This window comes from Podarcis liolepis, assembly GCF_965112155.1.
Source record: "Podarcis liolepis genome assembly, chromosome: 2".
In the NCBI taxonomy this organism is placed as follows: Eukaryota; Metazoa; Chordata; class Lepidosauria; order Squamata; family Lacertidae; genus Podarcis; species Podarcis liolepis.
This window is the reverse complement of record NC_139555.1, coordinates 117,695,984-117,703,186: the sequence shown is the minus strand read 5'-3', so window position 1 is coordinate 117,703,186 and position 7,203 is coordinate 117,695,984. Positions and strand designations below refer to the sequence as shown.

The 7,203-nt window shown below is 46.8% G+C and overlaps 1 protein-coding gene across 1 annotated transcript in view; it reads left to right on the top strand.

The window, feature by feature from the left end:
• LOC310701488 (zinc finger protein RFP-like) overlaps window positions 1-7,203 on the top strand; it is a 221,327-nt gene that overhangs the window by 149,679 nt on the left and 64,445 nt on the right. The window lies entirely within an intron of this gene.

The following is a 7,203-nucleotide window of genomic DNA, read 5'->3' as shown; positions in this document are numbered from 1 at the left end:
AGGTCTCATCATGGGACTGAAACTGCCTTGGTCGCACTGGTTGATGATCTCCGGCGGGCTGAGAGATGTTTCCTAGTTCTGCTGGATCTCTCAGTGGCCTTTGATACCATCGACCATAACATCCTTCTGGACCGTCTTGAGGGGCTGGGAGCTGGGGGCACTGTTATGAAGTGGTTCCACTCCTTCCTCCTGGGCTGTGCCCAGAAAAGTGGTGTTTGATTTCTGTGACCCAACTTTCCAGTCACACCTTGTGGCATCCTGTTCTCACTGCAGCCAAGCAGATGCCCAACGGGAAGTCCAAGAGCCCTCTCCCCTCCTGCAGATCCCAGCCACCTGGATTCAGGGTATTCAGAAGCATCTCTGCCTCCAACCGCAGAGAGAGACCTGGAGAGACCTGGTCTGAACAGAGACATTGGATTCTTATCTCATTATACATGGCTAGCCATTTTTCACCTTCTCACCCCTTGCCTTTTCCTGTAGGACCTATTGCAGTCGTTAAGAGTCGTCAACAGGCTCATCTCAGCTATCTGCCAATCTCCCATTCCCACCACCCTTCTGAGTAATACCCCTCCCCACCTTCTCACTATATAGAAGGATCTGGCAGCTTCTGTTTCAGTGTATCTGAAGAAGTGTGCATGCACACGAAAGCTCATACCAAGAACTAACTTAGTTGGTCTTTAAGGTACTACTGGAAGGAATTTTTTTATTCCAACCGCAGAGGCAGAGCAAAGCCATCATGGCCAGGAGCCATTGGTAGCCCCCATGAATTTGCCTAATCCACTTTTAAAGCCATCCAGGTGGCAGTTTTGCAACATGAGGAGGGGGCGGCAGCAGCAAGAGGGTCCTTTGTGGCAAAGCAGAAGTCCCACTCTTTCTCCCCGGGACCCTGGGAACTGTAGTTCTGTGGAGTTCTTGGGTGGCTCACAGAATTGTAGATTTGGAAGGGACCCCAAGGGTCATCTAGCTCAACCCCCTGCAATGCAGGAATCTTCTTGCCCAACACGGGACTCGAACCCACAACCCTGTGATTAAGAGTCTCACGCTCTATCAACTGAGCTACTCATTCAGTTCAGTAAGCTTTAGTTGAACTTCCTGCATTTCAGGGGGTTGGACTAGATGACCCTCGGGGGTCTCTTCTGTTAACGGAGAAATCTAAGGGCTCCCTTGGACAAGAAACAAGGACACCAGCCAGGAATACCAGAGCAAAACAGCAGCCAGTAGGCTTGGTCTTTATTGAAGACTGTTGTGACAGGACTCCCACCTGCCACAAGGTGAAACTAGATGGAAGCCCCGACAAAAGAGCCCCCAAACTTTTATTAGCTGCTAATCCCCATGTTACACCCCCCCCAACTACATCACGGTTACATCATGAAAGGGGAGGTCTGGTGGCAGTAATCTGAGCATCCTGGTCCCTGCCCCATGGTTCGCCTTGCCCTCCACCAAACACCCATCAAGTATAACAAAAAAGATATTTACATTTCCCTGTTTCCTAGCCAAGTTAATCACACCCTTTTGTCTTCATCTGAGTTTGTTATTTCTGGAATGGCTACCTGTCCGGCACTCAGGTATCAGGATGCCAGGGATTATCCCTCAGGCAGAGGGGCTGCTGAGTGGCTGAGCTCACATGTCGATATGAATTTCTGAAGTTTTCCCAGTGAGCCAGTACATAGATACATCTATCAGTGAATTCTTACATTTGGTATCGTGCAGCAAAGGCCCTTTGAATAGATAGGAAGAAACTGTGATGAAGTGTTTTGTGGGGACAAAAAACAAGTCACAAAAGCGATTGTGCTGATTTTGGTAGTGGGCTGCATGTGCATGATGGCGGCTGTAACAAGTTCTCCTTCGTGAACCCTCCGGACTACAAACCTTTTATAGCCTTTTATAGCCTTTTACAGCTGTCTTTATAGCTGTTTTTATTAGACTTTTCAATTATTTTACCTCTGTTAGAAGTTTTTAATTGTTTTACTCCCACGGCTGGCCTGTTGGGACCAATATACGTATCAACAAGGATCAACAAGGATATTCAAACCTTCTGCCCGCAGCTGATTAGTAACGCCGCCTTGAAGACTGGATTATGTTGAGTAGTGGAGGAGGAGGAGTAAAGACGTTGTGCCCATAAAAGATAAGTTTTCTTCTATTTCTGTTTATCTCTACTTTGAACCTCCGTAGTTAGTGAGACAGCGACAAATGGGTTATGGCAAGCGACCAAGATCTGCTGAGAAAGGTTGCTCACCTCCAAGAGTAAAGCAGTCGAAGCTTGAATCTCCCCCACCATCTACTAATAATTGCAAAACAGAGCAAGTAATTGTTTCTGCGGTCGAAACATACAACCGCTTTTGGCCTCTGTATGATCAAGGAGAGTTGGAAAAGCTAGCTGATTCAGCGGGGGATGGAAGCCATAGGGAAGCCCTCCTCCCTGACCCCTCAATCACATCTCCGCCATTGAAACGGGACGCATTAGGGCAAACTGCCCACGAATTAGTACCTGATCAAATACAACTGGTAATCAGGACTTTAAGCTTCATTTTCAAGGAATTGGAGGGGATTTCTTTGTCATTGAACAAACTTTCACGGGCCCTTCTGGCCCACTTACCTTCCTCAACTGAGCTATCTAATTTGCATCAATCTCCTGTGCGGCTTGTAAGCGCCTTAAAGAGACAACCCGATCAGAAATCTCATCTTAAGAGCTCAAGACGCTGGCCGCCACTGCCCCAAAGGAATAAGCAATCCTTGATTTTTCAACCTAATAAAATATGTCTATCCATTTTTTTCCGTGACGCCCCCAGACTTAGGTGGAATAACCTGAGGATGGCTAGAGGGTACCTACGTGATTTGCTAAATATTCCTTTCTTCCAGATAGATCTTATATCTGTAGTACCCCTAAATGCCACGCCCTGGCCAAGGAAATTTATGCTCTCCTTCCAGTCTGCAAGGATCCCACATCTTCTTGCAAGACAGAAAGATCGGCTGGCACCCTGGGAGATTGTAACAACAAGAGTCTTTAAGGACACGAGTGTTAAACCTCTTTTTGCCAACATCTCAACCGGCAATGGACGCTCGTTTCCTCCTTCTGTTCCTATATCAAAGGGAAAAACATATAGCCGGGTACCCCCTGGTCCATCTGCGTTCTCAAGTGCCCATCTAGCTACGTTGAGGAATGATTCAATTGCAAGCGGAGATTGGAATATCCCTGAAGAGAGAAATCTTATCTTCTCTTATCAAAAACTCCCTTCAGAAGAACAGCAGGTTATTCTTGATAGATTGGATCTACTCAAACAAAGACTCCTATCGCAAGGGGACCCCTCTATTCCGATGAGTGGGGAGAGCAGGCGCTCCACGTCCCACAAGGTGTCTCCATCAAATCTCTCAACCTGCTACCTTGTTACCCCCTACTGACCTGAATCAGCAGTCACCTGTTGACCAACAGCACCATTCCTCCGTGGAGGATGTTGATAAACTTAATACTCCCGTCTTAGACCTTAAGTCTAATCAAAATAGGGAAGCTGAGGATTCCTTTGCCTCAATGCCTGAGCTAGAATCTACCCTGTCTGAAGATCACCAGGAAATGACTATGCATGTACCATCCCCACGTTCACGTTCTTCTATACATCTGCGTGACAATTCTTCTCCATCTGCGCAGCAACTACAAGTGATGGCTGGAACACCTCTTAGCGCTACCCTGGTTAAGACTGACAACTCTGACGGATCTACTAGTATAGCCCATCAAAGACTTGCTACTACTCACCTTAATGAACAGCACCCGACCTCACCAACCTTGTCTAATTCTTCCTCCTCGGCAAAGCCCTTCCTGCCTGTTAATGTTACCAAATCATCGATCCAATCAACACAGAAGAAGACTTTATCCGCACAAACTAAAATTATTGATTTCCTTATGGGTCCTCGCTCTACCCCCAGGAACCCATTAAACAACCCAAAGTGACAATTACCGGGACAGCATAAGGACCCGACATTATCAATACTTAGCTGGAACATTGCTGGTTGGAGATCCAAGAAATCAGACCCCGAATTCAGGAAGTACATAAATTCATTTAACATCATCCTATTCCAAGAAACATGGGATGAGGAAGAGATTACCATAGACGGCTTCGATCTTCTAACACTTCCGGCCTCCCCTTCCTTGAAAGGTGGTCGCCCCAAAGGGGGTCTTCTGATTGGGATCTCACTCCAACTTTGCGCCAAATTCATTCTGGTACGGGCTTCCCCGCCTTTTGCTCTATCTGGACTGATCGTAGAAGGGAAGTCCTCAATACTAATTACTAATGTTTACCTCCCCCCCGAAGGCTCAACACCCGATCTTGAATGGAGATGGGAATCATTTGAAAATCACCTATTGTCATGTCATACCAAATGCCCAAACTCGTACTCCTTAATTGGGGGTGACTTTAATGCTCGAATTGCCACAAATTGGGACCTACTAACCAAGTCCAAATGGTGGACTCCCCCATGTTTGGACAACTTTGATTTGGAACATACTAGAATTAGAACTTCAAAGGACAACAGAGTAAACAAAGCTGGAGTGACCCTTTATCAAATGACCATTCACCTGAATTTAGTATTCTTGAACGGCACCTTCCCCCCCCCCCCCGATATACCGGGGGAGTTCACTCACCTGGGACCAGCATCTAACAGTGTTATCGATTACTTCTTGATCTCCGCAAATTTGGCCGTCAATGTACTTTCCTTCCAAGTCGAAAACCAACATTTCAGTGATCACCTCCCAATAGTGACCACTTTGTCATTGTTCCGGTGCCAGAAGGACTATAAACACTCAGTCCTTCTGGAAACTTCATCAGCGATCAAAATAAGAGGGATCAAATGGTCCGAGGCTGTGGCCCAAAAATACCAGGATTTTTTCCATAGGGAAATCACTGCCTATCTACCTCAAATAACTACTGATTTACAAGATTCCAGTTCGGTTTTGAATCTTTTTAACCTTCTTATAACAAACCTCACCACTTTTTTTACATCACCTCCTCAGAAGGCGAAAGTGGCGCATTGCAGTGCTGGTTTAACACCTCTTGCAAGCTAGCAAGATCCCTTCTTCGCTCCATCTATAATGAATATAAAAACTCTAATCCCCAGGCTTTACCATCCTCCTATTTACAAGCCAAAAGAGCATACAAACAGACTTTAAAGCTGGCCAAACGTGAGTGGTATCTAAAGCGCTGGCGAGCCTTGATAGCGGCCTCTAGATCCCGCAGACCACAGGAATTTTGGGCTTTGATAAACAAAAGAGGAAGGAAGTACCCACTGACGATTATCCCTGCACCCACATGGGAACAATTCTTGAGTAAATATTTCTCCTTGGCAGAGGAATCCAACTCATCCACGGAATTCCGAGCCGACCATCTACCTTTGTGGCCCTCTACCGACCCAGACCTGATAATGGACTTGATATTAGATCTGAAAACGGGCAAAGCCCCCGGGCTGGATCTAGTCCCTGCTGAGGCTATTGTTGCGCAACTGAGGTGGTGGGCTGAAATCCTGGCCAAAGTCTTTGATGCGATTAATTCTACGGGGCTTATCCCTAGGTCATGGAAGGAGGCCGTGATCGTGCCAGTCCATAAAAAGGGTCCCCCTGCTGACCCGGAGAACTATCAGAACATCAGCCTTTTGTCTATCATCGGGAAAATCTATGCAAAATTTTTGCTGTCTAAGCTGTCCCATTGGGCAAACGATTCAAATTTGATTGGCCATGAGCAAGCGGGCTTTAGGAACAATTATTCGACCACTGACCATATGGTAATTATGTATCATCTTGCCAGAAAATATTCTGCCCCGAGTCGGGGGCGCCTATGTGTCGCTTTCATAGACCTAAAGGCCGCCTTCGACAGTATCCCAAGAAACTGTCTATGGAAGAAATTAGAGAGATGGGGCATAGATAGAAGGCTGTTATGGCTTATAACTCAATTACACCACGGGTCGTCAGCTAGAGTGAGACTCACACCGGCGGGAAACCTATCCAACGAGGTCCCAATAAATAGAGGTGTGCGCCAAGGCTGCATTTTGGCCCCACTCCTCTTTAACTTGTTTATTAGCGATATGAGGCTCTTTCTGAATGAGTCTCAAGCCAACATCCATGCCCCCCGCCTAGCTGATTTTCGCTGCCCTCTGCTTCTATATGCCGACGATGCAGCGCTCCTTTCCTACTCTAGAGTCGGTCTATGCAGAGCTCTAAAGATTTTTGCGGCTTACTGCAAACTTAACCATCTGACTATTAATCATGGGAAATCTAAAGTCCTGGTCTTTACCAGGTCTCGGAAAACTTACAGCTGGAAGTTAGATGGAGTCCAACTAGAACAGGTTTTCAAATTTAAATACCTAGGAGTCTTTTTTCACTACAACCTAAGCTGGAAGCCACAGATTCAGTATCTACTAAACAAAGGGAAAACAATACTCTATTCTCTGCTCCAATTTTTTGCGGCCGACGGAGCCTCCCACATCCCTTCTGCTTTGAAGGTATACCACGCAAAAGTGGTTTCCACCCTCTGTTATGCTGCCCCGCTCTGGGCCCCAGGGTCCAATATAACATCACTTGGGACACTGCAGAATCAGTTTCTCTGTCGCCTCCTGAAACTCCCCATGTGTGTGAGCAACGCAGCCATACGTTTGGAGTTAAGGATTGCATCATTGGAGACTGTCATCTGGAAGCGAGTCTTTGGCTACTGGCTGTCCAGCTGGCATAGGCTTCCTGACCATTACCTTTTTCAGTGCCTCTGGCGGGACGACTTTGTCAATCCGTGGGTAGGAAAAATCCATGCCAAACTCCTAAGCATCGGAATTTCCCCAGCGGACTCCCTAAAGATGAACTTATGCTCAGCCAAAAGCCTTATAGAGCAAAGATTAGCAGACATTGAAAATCAACACAACCTCGCTTGGGGTGGGGGTGTTTGCTCCCCCAGGTATCACGGAATAACCCCACCACTTGGCCTTCCATCATACATGTCATCTCTTTCATCTGTACCACACCGACTTGCATTTATTCGTGCAAGGTTCAATGTCCTTCCATCGAACCTGCTGAGCCACAGATTTTCTAAGGGTTTGGTGTCTCCGTTATGCGTGTGTGACGGGAAAACGGTTGAATCTCTTCCACATATAATGTTCAACTGCCCCCTACATAGCATAGCCAGGACTAAATTCCTGGGCCCTGCTTTACTGCGCTTGGTGGGCCGGCCTGTT